Here is a 14,547-nt window from a genome sequence, read left to right as displayed (position 1 = left end):
CTTGGCTTAGGGTAGGGTGGTAGCCTTGAGCTGAAGAGCTCAGAGACAGGGTCCAGGCCAAGTTCAAGCCCATGACCCACACACAAAAAAAAGAAAAGAAAAGATCTCTTAACACAAACTCTCACTATGGGTCATGAGTTTGGCCTAGTGGTAGAGTGTTTGCCGAGCATGCACGAAGACCTGGGTTCGATTCCTCAGGACCACATAGATAGAAAAAGGTGGAAATGGTTCTATAGCTCAAGTGGCAGGGTTCTAGCTTTGAAAAAGCCCAAGGACAGTGCTCAGGCCCGGAGTTCAAGCCCTAGTACTGGCAAAAACAAACAAACAAATAAAAAACCTCTCAACCCAAGGGCAGCCTGAATAGTAATCCAAGCCTTGAAGATCAACAACTGATGTATCCAGGGAAGCTGACCTTTACATTTGAGGGTGAAGCTAAAACCTTCAATGACAAAAAAATATTTAGAGGGATTCCTGACCACCAAACCAGCCTTATAAAGAATGCTAAAGAGAAATATACAATCTGAAGAAAACAATCAAAATAAAAAAATCATTCGAAATACGATGTAAAAATCAATGTTAATAAATTCTTTAATTAAAAAAAGAAAATACATTAGATAAAAAAACACTAGAAGACCAATTTCATAAGCACAGGAAGAGGACGTAAGCAAAATACAGGAAATCAAGAAAATGTCAAGAAACATGACATATTTCTCTATAATAACTCTAAACCTAACAGACTCAATTTCCCAATCAAAAGAAAAGGAACAGCAGATTGGATCAAAAAACCAAGATCCATCCATTTGTTATCTTCAAGAGACCCATCTCACAGTTACGATAAAAACAAACCCCCAATGAAGGAATAGAAAAGGATCTTTCAGCAGGGAGTGATGGCTCACACCTGTAATCCTAGCTACTTTGGAGGCTAAGATCAGTCTGGGCACAAAAGGACCTGAGACTCTTATGCCAATTAATCTCTAGAAAACAGGAAGTGGTCTTGGCTCAAGGGTAGGGTAGTAGCCTTGAGCTAAATTGCTCAGGGACAGCGACCAGGCTGAGTTCAAGCCCCATGACCCACAAGAAAAAGAAAAAAGATCTTTTATGCAAATGCACCCTGCAAGAAGGCATAGCCATAATGGTATCTGATAAAATCGATGTTTCATTCACATCACTAAGGAAGGTCATTGCATATTAATAAAAATGATCCATGAAGAGTTAATCGTAGTCATCAATACTATGAACCAGATAATGGTTAGTACTTAGATACATTAAACAAATATTTTTAGACTTACAGAACAGGATAGACCCAAACACTGTAATAATGGGAAATTTTAATATTCCACTCCCACCAAAGGACAGGTCAACCAAACAAAAGAGAAGCAAGTAAGCCTTTGAACTAAATGACACCAGAATCCAATTGGCCCTAGCAGACATCTACAGAGCATTCCACCCAACAATGACCCAGGTTACATTCTTCTCAGTAGCCCATGGAACATTCTCCAAAATAGAAAGTACCATAGTTCACACAAAGAACCTAAGCAAATACAAAAGGACTGGCACAGCTCCTTGCATCCTATCTGACTACAGTGGAATTAAACTAGTTCTCAACAATAAAACATTCTGTAGAAATCACTTAAACACATGGAAGCTGAATGTCCCTCTACTGAATAACACCCGAATTACAGAAGAAATTAGGAAGAAATAGAAAGTTCTTACAATTCAATAAAAATGAAAAACATCACAACAGAACCTCTGGGATACAACAACAGAAGTGCTGGGGTCTTGAGGGGGGGCAGATTTATAGCTCTAAGAACACACATAAAGAAAATAGAAGCATCTCAAGTAAATAACCTCGTGATGCAACTAAAACTGCTAGAAAAGTGAGAACAAATCAAACCTAAAATGACTAGACAGAAAGAGATAGCAAAAATCAGAGCATAAATCAATATGATAGAAACTTAAAAAACTATACATAAAATCAATGCAACAAAAACCTTTTATTTTGGAAAAAATTAATAAACTGACAGTGCATGTAAGATTAACAAAACAAAGAGAAAAGGTTCAAATCAAGAGCAGAGATGCCACTGGAAACATTACAATATCCAAGAAATTCAGAGGATTATAAAGGACTATTTCCAAAATCTATACTCACAAAGGAAGGAAAACCTAGCAGAACTGGATTAATTTTTAGAAACATACAAACTGCCTAAACTGAACCAAGAAAATATGAAGCACAAAACAAGACAATAACATACAATATGATAGAAAAAGTCATCAGAAGTCTTCCAACAAGGAAAAGCCTAGGCCTAGATGCATTCGCCTCTGAATTCTATAAGATTTTTAAAGATGAACTAATACCAATGCTTCTCAGATTCTTCTGTGAAATAGAAATTCCAAATTAATTCTATGAAGCCACTGCCACACTCATCCAAAACCCAGGTATGGCTCCAACACAAAGAACTACAAACCAATTTCTCTGATAATACAGATGCAAAGCTCTTCAATAAATCAATAGCCAACAGAATACAGAAACAATTTTTAAAATCATACATTATGACCACAAGTACAAGGCTAGTTTCACATATGCAAATCAATAAATGTAATTCACCATGTCAACAGAGCCAAGGACAAGAAATATATATATGTATATATGCTTATACATTTGTATATATAGCACATATATAATACATATGTATATACATATATATACATACATACATATATACTGGGGTCAGGAGTTTGGTAGACCCAGGTTCAATTTCTCAGTACCGCATGTATAGAAAAGCTGGAAATGGTGCTGTGGCTCAAATAGTAGAGCTCTAGCCTTGAAAAAGCCGAAAGACAGCATTCAGAAGACCCAGGACTGGCAAAGAAGAAGGAGGAGGAGGAGGAGGAGGAGAAGGAGAAGGAGAAGGAGAAGGAGAAGAAGGAGAAGGAGAAGAAGGAGAAGGAGAAGGAGGAGAAGAAGAAGAAGGAGAAAGAAGAGGAGGAGGAGGACCTAGTAATCATCATCATCATCCCAATAGATAAAGAAAAAAAGCCTTTGACAAAATACAATATCTATTCATGTTAAAAGCTTTGGAGAAACTAGAAATAGAAGGAATATTCCTTAAAACAATAAAGGTTATAAATGACAGACCAATATCCAACCTCATATAAAATGGGAAAAAGCTAAAACCATTTCAGACACAAGGCAAGGATGCCCACTCCATTCCTCTTCAATATAGTTCTGGAATTCTTAGCCAGAGAAATCAGACAAGAAAAGGACATAAAAGGGATTCACATACAGGAAGAAGAAATTAAACTATCCCTAGTTGCAGATGACATGATCTTATACCTAAAGGACCTAAAAAACTACCCCCTTCCCCACAAAATCCTAGAACTGATCAACCACTTCAACAAAGTAGCAGGATACAAAATTAACCAACAGAAATCAGCATCCTTTCTGTAGGCCAACAATGTGCAAGTAGAAAGAGAAATCATGAGGAAAAAAAAAACATTTAAAACAGCCTCAAAAAAACCCCTACGAATTAACCTAACTAAAGATATAAAAGATCTTTATAACGAAAACTATAAAAATCTGAGGAGAAAAATCAAAGAGGACACCAGAAAATGGAAAGGCCTTCCATGTTCATGGATATGTAGAATCAATATTGTGAAAATGGCCATACTGCCAAAAAATTATATACAAATTCAATACAATCCCCAACAAAATCTCAATGATATTCTTTACTGAGATAGAGAAAACAATCCAGAAGTTCATATGGAACAACAAAAGACCAAGAATACCCAAGGAAATTCTAGGTTAAAACAAAAAAGCAATGCAAGTGGTAACACAATATTAGACATAGGACTCTACTACAGAGCTATAATAACAAAAAACAGCTTGATATTGGCACAAAAAACCCAAAGATCAATGTAACAGATTAGAAGATCCAGAAATAAAACAAATACCTACAGTCATATGATATTTGACAAAGGAACTAAAGACATCTGGTGGCAAAAACATAGCCCCTTCAACAATTGGTGCTGGGAAAACTGGAAAGCCATGTACAGAAAACTAAAAATGGATCTCTGCTTGTCACCATGCACTAATATCAATTCAAAATGTATCAGACTTCAATGTCAGAACCAAGACTCTGAAGAGTAAGAGAAACATTAGAAATTATAGGTACAGGCAAGAGCTTCTTGAATAGAGTCCCATGGGCACAACAAATAGAAGAGAGACTCACTAAGGGGAACTATGTTAAAATAAGAAGTTTCTGCACAGCTAAGCACATATTTACTAACTTACAAAGATAGCCAACCAATTGGGAAAATATCGATACCTCAGACCAAGGCCTAATATCCAGTATATACAAGGAACTCAAGAAATTAACCCCTCCCAAGCTTAATACACCAGTTATTAATGGGCCAGGGATCTAAGGAGAGACTTCTCAAAAGAAGAGGTAAGAATGGCAAAGAAATACATGAGAAAATGCTCATCATACCTGGCCATAAAAGAAATGCAAATAAAAACAACTCTAAGATACCATCTCAGCTGTTAGATGGGACAATATTTTGAATTAGAACAACAACAAATGCTGCTGCACTCCTGGTGTGAATGTAACCTAGTGTAACCACTCTGGAAAGCAGCCTGGAGGTTCCTCAAAAACTAAAATAGACCTCACCTATGACCCAGGCACACCACTTCTTGGCATCTACACTGAGCATCATGAACGAGGATATGATTAAGGACATCTGCACATCCAAGTTCACTATTCACACTATTCACAATAGCCACGATACAGAAACAATTCAGATACCGCACAATAGATGAGTGGACCCATAAAATGTGGTACCTATGTACAATTTTACACAGTTATTAGAAAGAAGAAAATAATGTCATTTGCAGGAAAGTGGATGGAACTAGAACAAATCATGTTGTGATGTAATCCAAGCTCAGAGAGACAATAGGAGCATGTTCTCTCTAATATGCAGAAAATGCGCTGACATATGACAAATTACATGGGATTCTAGATTTGAGGAGGCAAAAATAACTAAAAATATGGATAAAAATCTTTCAAAAGGGGCCAGGAGTGTTACCTACTGGTAGAGTGCCTGCCTAGCATGCATGAAGCAGTAGGTTCTATTCCTCAGTACCACATATACAGAAAAAGCTGGAAGTGGTGCTGTGGCTCAAGTGGAAGAGCACTAGCCTTGAGAAAGCCCAAAGTCAGTGCCCAGGCCCATCTTTCAAGCCTGAGGACTGGCAAAAAAAAAAAAAAAAAAAAAAAAAACCTTCCAAATGTAGTCAAACATTTTGTTAATGTATTGTCAATTCAAACAATAAAGGGAACTTAAAATAACATTTAGTGATTCGTGTTTTATAGTTAGTTCTTTTTAAAAATACTATGCACCCAATATTATTTACTAATTGACGTAACATTTGACTACGGTTCTTGACATTTTGGAGTATTTATAAAATCAAACCCTTATTTCATCTAGTTATATCTAACTTTATGCACATAATCATTGATTTAAAGCAAGTTATTGGGGGAGGCAGTTTGGGAAGGGAAAATTGGCAGAAAACAAGGGAAGAGATGACACTCTTCAGAAAGAAATATACTCATTACCTGATCTATGCAATTCCAACTCCTCTGTACATCACCTGTACAATAAAAAATAAAATTTAAAAGCAGGATAATTTTAAGCAAGTTATGGAGAAAAAGGTATTTTATTTAATTCACAAAACCAATATAAGAAATTTAAGAATTGGAGCTACAAGAAATTTGACCCTAATCTTGAGTAAACTAAACTGCTGTGTGAACATTATTTTTGCATGATAAACATTTTTGTAAATGATCAAACTCCTGCCTTATATTAGAATCAAGACTTTTTTTCTTATCTCCTAGGTGATATGGGCTATTATATAAATATTCTTTCTAGTGCCAAAACAAGAAACATGGTCGTGTGTGTGTGTTGTGTTGTATATGTGTGAACTACTCATCTAGACTATGTTTCTACAGGGAGCATGCAATAAATACTTTTTTTTTTGGTGGTGGTAGTAGTAGGGCTTGAACTCAGGACCTGGGCACTGTCCCGGTGCTCTTCAGATCAAGGATAGTGCTGTATCACTTTGAGCCATAGTGTCATTTCCCTTCCTTTTTTTCCCCTGATGATGAATTGGAGATGAGTCTCATAGCCTTTCCTTCCCGGACAGCCTTTGAACTGTGATCCTCAGATTTTATCCTCCTGACTAGCTAGAATTACAGGCATGAGCCACTGGCACCCTGCTAAATACTTAAAATTAATTAATCCTTAACATTTCCTGAGATTTAAAATAAGAAAAAAAGGACATAAAAACTAGGAGAGCTAGTCTCAGACAAATATGAACATGTTTTTATAAAAAGCTAATAATATTTCCTCTACAAGGAGAGGAAAGAATGTGAGAAACAGAAAAATCAATTCTACATCTACACACACATAAGAGAGCAGCATAGAAATTGATTTCCACATAACATGCATGCTTAACAATTTTATGAAACCATATAATTAAAATGTCAGCTCTTCTTAATCCCTGAAGTACAAGAATGAAGGGTTGTTTCCTGGGTTAAACAAAACTTTTGTTCTTTTAGACAAGACAAATAATCTGCATGAAGACCTCTCCTTTCTTTTGTTCTGATATTTCTCAAGTGAATGATCTTGTTGATGTCAAAAGTTTACCTCAGTTGGCCATAGTACTCCAATTTCTTCCTGGTAGAATTATGCCATTTAGAAAATTCAAGGTATAAGTTATCATGTGAATAAAAACCATGGAGACAGGTGTTAGCCTGATAGAACAGCTATTTCACTTATTAAAATTCCATGAGAACTGAATGGCCTGTGAAGGTGTCTCTGAAGGCTGGTCATGGGTCAATTGTTACTGATCTGGAGGTGTATGAAATCTTCTAATTTAATGTAGAGGAACTTAGAGAAACTCTCAGGGAAACAAAGACAATAGCTGAGGGAGCATTCACAAGTTTATTTATAAAGTTCTTTTTTATAGTAATTAATAGAAGGGTTACAATTATATTCGCCAGATAGAAGGTGCATTACTTCACATACATTGATATCCCTTCCCATGTTTTTGTCCCCATTTCCCTCCCCCACCTGCATTCCCAAGTTTTGTAAAGATTACCCAAGGAGAAATTTATTCAGACTTTTCAAGCTGCTCTATGGAGACCTTCACAATCCTTAGCCCTTGAGACCAACACAAAGATGAATTCACTAAATTATGCCATTCTCATTGCCCAGTTTTCTTCCTACAGACAAACACTAGTGAAGTGAGGTTGGAGATAGTTTTTTTTTTTAATTGCAGACCTAAATGATGGAGCAAACCAATATACCCAGGGAAATGGGATACATTGCCATGGTTCAGGTTATGGTTTGTCTCAGTTTTGTGTGCCAGAAACTTAGCCCCCAGTGATCATGTTGGTATGGTAGAAACTTTTAAAAGGTGACACTATATGGAAGAATATTAGGTTGTGCGGGCTTCATTGTGCTGTCTCTGGACAGAAAGGATTAGGTCTTCTAGGAATAGATTTGTTGCCTTGGGAGAGTTATTACTAAAAGAGAGAGAGAGAGAGAGAGAGAGAGAGAGAGAGAGAGAAATGCTGGGACACTGGTGATCATGCATGTAATCTTAGCTAGTCTGGATGCTGAAATTGAGAAAACTCCATGCAACTCAATTTCCAAAATTACCAGCAAAATGTAGACTGGGCTCAGCTGGTAGATTGCCAGCAATGCAAGCACAAGGTCCTGAGTTCAGACTGCACTGTCCTTCCTACAGTGTCTTGCTTCCAGTCTCATATGGTTTCTCTCTAGGTTTCACACCACAAAGTCATCTGCAATGTTATGACATAGTTAGAAGGTCCTTGGGAGAGTCTAAATCAATGGGATCCCCCAATCTTGGACTTTTAACCTCCCAAACTGTGAGATAAATTAACCTCTTTTGTTTACCTACCTTGGGTATTCTTACATGACAGAATTTTGTTATAGTAAACCAACATGGCCATACACCAACTAAGCCATCTCCATGGTTCATTCCACTGGGTGGACTAGATTGTCTGTCCTCTTGATTCCAGGGCTACTTTGTACCCAGGATAGATGATCTCTTGGTGGTACCCATACCTTGTACTCAAGTCTTGTACTCCAATCAGCTGGAGAGAGTTTGTTTTGAGCAGCCTTCTTTGTTTTCCATAATGATCTCTTCCCTTGTCTTTGATGTATTTCCTCAGTTGCTGGAGTTTCCACTCTGTTCCAGAAGCCACATGCTCACTCTAGTACAGCCAGTATCTTCTCTCGCCTTGTTTCTCTTTTGGATTTCATGTGTGGTTGGATTAAAGAGGTAGCTTCTTTCTGGTATTTACCCATCTCCTTATGGTTTGCTCTTTCTAACTCCTCTGGCTTTGTTCTCAGTATTCTGAGTGGCCAGGAAACATTCAACCATGTACATAATCTCCACTTTGTGCAGATTATCTTAAAATAGATATGCAAACCCAAGCTGGTCTCCTCAGTTCAACCCGATTAATTTTCTTATATTTTACCGATATCTCAGGCTGCTCATACTACCTCCAGCCAGACCTCATACTTCTTCCCTTTAACTAGTTCTTTGCTTTTCTACTTTAGCTAAATGCACCATCATTTCCAGTAAAATGCAGAAATACTCCCCCTTATAATCAATTGCCAGCCTGTATAGAGTCCATATCTTTTTTTTTTTTTTTGCCGGGCTTGGGCTTGGGCTTGGGCTCAGGGCCTGAGCACTGTCCTTGGACTTTCTCAAGGCTAGAGCTCTACCACTTGAGCCTCAGCACCACTTCCAGCTTTTTTCTATGTATGTGGTACCAAGGAATCGAACCCGGGTATTCGTGCATGCTAGGCAAGCCCTCTACCACTAGGCCAAACTCCCGGCCTAGAGTCCACATCTTAAAAGCAGTTGAGATGTAGGAAATACCAGTAGTTACTGTGAAGCTAGAAATTCGAGTTCCATTACTTAATGTCACTGTAACCTTTGGCCGGTTATTTAACCTTGCTCTGGAGCCCAGTGGTACCATCTGTTAGATGGGAATGCTAATTGCTCAACTATCACAGGGTTTCCATGTGATTACAGGCAACTTGGGTCAGTGCCTGGTGTACATGCCATCCGTTATGATTGGCAGCTACAAAACTTTGACCATTTTTACACAGCCTCTTTTTTATTTTCACCACAAGCACCATAGTCCTTTCTTCATCTCATAGCTCTTTCACCTCCTGATTTTCCATCCTAGATGAAGCTGTCTTAAGCTGGCTTTGGTCACTCATTGCTTTTGTATACCACCTCTGTGATGAAGCTGCCACCAGCATGACCAGTTAGGGAGTTGATGCTCTTTGAATTCACTCTTTTCTTTTCTAATCCACTCCCTATATTCTTACCACATATGATGTTCAATGAGTCAAACATTTCCATGGATTCCCACTCTTGAAATAATGTCGTTGAAACCTTGCTGCTCAAAATATAGCCTTAGGATATTGTACTAATAAACTGACATTTTGAATTCACTGAAACCCTTTTGTACAACTACTTAAATGAAAAAAAAAAATGCATCCTGCGGGCCTGTTAGACATGTAAAGCCTTGATCTTGAATGTGCTTTTAAACCAATGTGAGAAGCTCTTTCTTAAGACTTTTTTCCTTCTAGCCTCCTGATATGTTCATCCCTTGCTCATTGGGCCTATTGAGGTCTCAGGCACCTCCTTACACAGGGCCTGGAACTTGTGGTTCCTACCACTGGCAGAGCTTAGCTCATCAACTCCTTGCTTCTACTGAGCCATGTAATACCTTGTCCTTTTCTTTCAGGGCATCTAATGCAAACTATAAATATATACTAAACTGTTCATTTGCTTCATGTGTAGTTTTCTTCCTAGACAGCAAAACTCTATGAAGATAAATATCTAACAAAAATACCCATTTTGCTCATTTTAATTCCTCATAATGTACTATAACCCCTAGAATATCATTCAGTATTTAATAAATGCATCTTTACCACCTTTGTTCATTTGACAAACTTTTACTATTTCTATGTTGTATGAAGCACTGTGCTAGATGGTAGACAATGTTTCTGATCTCATGGTACTTCAGTATAGTAGAGGAAGTAGTCAATTAAAAAATAACAAATACACTGAGTGCAAAAGGTCAATGTGTGGTTGGCTTTGGTTCCTTTTGCTTTTGTTTAGGGGAGATGTTCAGCTGGCAAAAGCAGAAGTTGGCCAAAATACTGCCTGTATTGTTAACTTCCCATGTAGGCCACTTATATAAAGCAGGTTAATCTCACTGATAGCAGTTAAAATGTTCCCTCTATGTTTAAGTGCTACCATTATGGTGCTACTGAGCATTTTCTTTTGATTAAAAAGAAAAAGAAAAATGTCATGGGCTGCCGTCTCTTCCATCATCAAGTCTTTCTCTCACCAAGTCCATTATTACGCTTATAACACTAGAGCCAGTTATTTTATTTGATCATGCTTATTATAGTATTTGTTTATTTGTTTGCATTCCAGTTTTGTTCAATCGTGAGTGTGTAAACTGCATATGTAAAATAAATTTAAATACTTTTGCTGCAAAAAAAAATACAAAGGATATTACAACTGAGGTAAATGAGCACAAAAGAAAGGTTATTTTTTCTCTACTGCTACTCAATATAAAAACATAAAAGTCAATAAGTTGTTTTTTTCTGTTACAGAAAACACTTGAGATATAGCTCCTATAGCATACAATTTACCCATTTAAGCTGTACATGTTTATAAGATTTAGCATATTCACAGAGTTGTATACCCAGTACCGCACTTTTTAGAATGCTTTCATTACCCAAAAAGCAACTTCACTTCACTTGGCCATGACTGAAAGGCTGTCCTGGATAACCACTAATCTGCTTTCTGGTTCTATGATTTTTGTCTTTTCTAATTATCTCATATAAATGGACTCATAGAATATGTACTCTTCTGTGAATGGCTCCTTTTATTTAACATAATGTTTTCAAGGCTTATCCAATGTATATCATATATCAGGATATAATTTCTTTTTATTATTTAGCAATATTCCATTATATTTTTTGTTTGTTTTTGCCTAGCCAGAAATAGAATGCGGGTCCACTTTCCTTCTTCACAGCCAAACAAATTCAGTTTGTCATGTTTCTAGAAAAAGGTGACAGTAAGTAAATGTTGGCTGAGCCTTACAAGGGTGGCAGCCGCCGTGTTTAGAAAGCTGCTTTTCATGACTGATTTTATTCATTCAGTTCTCTTAGTCTGTTTAGTATTTCTGACTCACAAACGGAAGTGATTCTATTTTGGCATTCTTTCTCTTTTTCCCCCCCTTGGTCTCTACTGACTTGCTGTGTTAAATTATGCAAGTTACTTAAATTCTGTTTACTTAACTCCTGCCTGCTCTGTAAAATAAGCCCAGATCAGCCTGCTTGTTTGCCAAGGCTGTTTGGAGACAATTTTTCATATGATATGCATCATCAGCTTCCACAGAAGGCAAAAGGAATTTGATGTGTGGGGGTAGTCTGGGATCCAGTCCAAAATTAGAGCTCATCTGGAAGAAATATGGAAGCCTGATACTCACTTGCTGGCCTTTTACTTGTTTTCATTTATTGCCTTCCCTCTGAGAGACTTTGTAAATTTCTGTCTTTTGTTTTCTACATGAGATAAACTAAAACGAAAAAATTGAAGGGGAGAAAACCTTCTGATACCTTCTATTGACCAACCATGAATTGAAAAGAATTGGTGTGACCTAGTTTTGTGAAGTGGAGAAAGATTACCTATAATATACAAAAATGCCCTCTCCCTGACCTCTGTAGATTCCGGCTTGGGATGTGAAATTCAACTAGATTTATATTATCTCTCAACTACTTAGGCAATATGTTCTGTACTGGGTGCTAAGGAGGATAGGAAAAGAAATCCTTGCTCTCTGAAATGGAAAGATAATCGGGTGCTACATAAGGTAGAATGAGTAAATGCTAAGATGGGCAAAAATATACTCAAGGAGCAAACAAGAAATTTCTAGTAAGTGGGGAGACAATCATAGTCACAGAGATTGTTTATGAGCCGTGTTTTAAGAATAGATTGTACTTTCAAAGGTAAGGGAATTGAAAATAGCACATATGGTTATCTAGCAGACTTCCTTGCTTGGGGAGGAGAGGTACGCAGCTCTAGTCTGAGGGGTGTGAAAGGCAGCTCTGAAAACTAAAGTTGAACCGTTGGATGGGGCATTTGATAGCAGGGAAGGGGATCTGTTCCTGACCATTTAAGCAACAGTAAATCAGCAAAGGTCTTTGGCAAAGTTATCTCCAAACTGTTCTTAAGGGCTGGCACGAGGGTAAGGGTTGATAGGCAAGAGGAGAAAATTCAGGCTAGGAGACTAAGCAAGAGGTTGGTACATCAGTACATTCGAGGCAAAAGGAATGAAAGGGAAGGTGACCTACCGCGACACCACGGTCTGAGATCCAAGTGGAGGAAGAAGGCTTGAGAGGTACTCTTGGAACAGAATTCCCACTTGGGGTAGAGAGTGGGAGGAGCCAAAACTATAGCTACACCCTCCAGTGACGCCAGGTGGTCGGTTGAGGCATCCGATTGGCCACATTAGCTGCCAATCTATAGAATAGGCGGTGCCCTACCCACTCGGGGCTCCAAGAGGGACCGAAGCAGGCTGAAAGACCAGAGAGCCCGGGAGCTTGGAAACAGTCGCAGATAGGAGTTGGGGTGCTGTCGCCAGATCCTGCAGTAGAGGTAGGCAGAGGGGAAGGGTCGGGAGCTAGGGGAGACCTCAGTGCTTCTGCCCACCCCCCGGGTCCCCTTCTCCTCAAGAGCGCGCCGTGTCTTGGGGGCTCTAAGCCGAGGATGGGGCGGCGGATGGAGAGGGCGGGGGCCGGGAGGACGCGGCGGGCGGGCGCCGGACGCGGCCCCGTGCCTCGGGTGGCAGCCCGGGTCTGCGTCCCCCCTCCATCTGCAGGAGTGGGCTGGGGGAGGTGGTCGGGCAGCCCTACGTCCCCGGGCTCCTGTGACGTTTTGTTTGAAAACCCGGGCCCGGGCTCGGGCACCTGGCGGGCGGTGCTGGGGGCGCAGCGGGGCAGCCCCGCGTCCCCGCGCGGAGGGACCCACGCCGTTCACGATGCCGCGGCTCGGCCGTGGCTTCGGGGGAGCTCCACTGTGAGCCCGGGGACGAGAATCCACGAACTTCTCACTCTTTACACCTGAGCTGCGGGGATCGGCCGAGCGCCCCAAAGTGACTTCCCCGGAGGCAACGGCCCCTGACGTTAGTACAGCATTTTTTTTTGTTTTTTTCATTCTAAGACGTGGGCCAAACGGGGTGGGAAGGGACGTTGAACCCTTTGCACTGTAAAAGCTCTGTGCTGTGCTACCTGCAGGTCGCCAGTTTCTTTGTGAAAATTCCAGTCTTTGCAAGCAGTGGGGATCCCTCCCTTCCCCCCTCCCCCGGGAGTGTGGGTCCAGCTGCAAAAGTAGGCTGTCCTGGCTGTGCCACCAAGGGGCAGCGTGGGCCAAGGAGGGGTGCAGAGCTGGCGGTGGTCAGCTTCTTTGAACAAGGCATGCCTCCGTCTAGCTAGGAAAGACATCTTTGCTGCTTTAGAAAGAAAAAGTGAAAAAAAAGAAACACAGTTACGTGTCTCAATCGAGCTCTTTCTTAAGAGAGGAAAACTAAAGGAGAGGTTGACCCCTCCTTCATCAGCCTAAATCTGAAGAGATTAATTCTTCTTTTTTTTCTTTCCTTTTTGGGATTTGGAAGCGAAACAGGAAGTCAGAGATTCAAAGAAAAGAGCATTCACTCCGTAATTATAAACAGCTGATTTTGTGTCTGTAAATATTTCCAAAAGTCATTGGAGGTATTTGGAAAACTAAGATTTTCCCCACCCTCACCCCCTATAAAGAAGGTCAGAGCACTTCTAATTAAGAATCTAGAAATATTTATTTAGAAATTGCGGTAGCTCCCAAAGTTGGGTAGTTTATAATATCAGACATATTGAAAAAGATATTGCTCAAAATGAAATCTTAATTGCTTAGGTTGGGGCATTCACACCACAGTTGTTTTATATGTGTTAACTAACTGAAACAAGGAAATCAGGTGTCTAAATTGCATTGTGGATCATCAAGAAACCAATTCGGTTTAGGGTTTTTAAAAATTATGACTCAATAGGGAATTTAATAACATTCTCTAGGCTTTACTACTCCACTATAAAACATATAATTGCCACAACTAAAGAAATAAACAGGTGTGTTCAACTTTGAGTTTATGTATTGTATTTTCTTCGATCAAATTACCTAGGTAAGATATATGTTCATATTTTTACATTTGAGGTTAACGGTTATCTTTGAGTTATCTAGAGGTAATGATGAAATTCTTAGAGGGGATAAACATACATAATGAGATTTGTAAATGAGGCCCTAGTGTACATCTATCTAAATTGTTACTTTTCCTTACTCATTGATAAGTACATATTTTGTTGTGTTTTTTAAATTGAGGTTTACTTCAGGAACCACAAAGT

The 14,547-nt window shown here is 39.2% G+C and overlaps 1 protein-coding gene across 5 annotated transcripts in view; it reads left to right on the top strand.

The window, feature by feature from the left end:
• The first annotated feature begins 12,677 nt into the window (after nucleotides 1-12,677).
• Plekhh2 (pleckstrin homology, MyTH4 and FERM domain containing H2) overlaps nucleotides 12,678-14,547 on the top strand; it is a 98,281-nt gene continuing 96,411 nt past the window's right edge. For 4 of the 5 annotated variants that reach the window (XR_016536265.1, XM_090337043.1, XM_090337040.1 and 1 more), the window contains exon 1: nucleotides 13,128-13,301. The gene's annotated coding sequence lies outside the window, so the exon portion shown is untranslated. Of the gene's footprint in view, nucleotides 12,776-13,127; nucleotides 13,302-14,547 lie in introns of those variants that run through there. The other variant, XM_090337041.1, reaches the window with a different exon arrangement.

Source organism: Megascapheus bottae, chromosome 7 (genome assembly GCF_031878675.1).
Source record: "Megascapheus bottae isolate mThoBot1 chromosome 7, mThoBot2.hap1, whole genome shotgun sequence".
Lineage (NCBI taxonomy): Eukaryota > Metazoa > Chordata > Mammalia > Rodentia > Geomyidae > Megascapheus > Megascapheus bottae.
The sequence above is the reverse complement of the archived record's forward strand: the minus strand, read 5'-3'. Positions and strand labels throughout refer to the sequence as shown.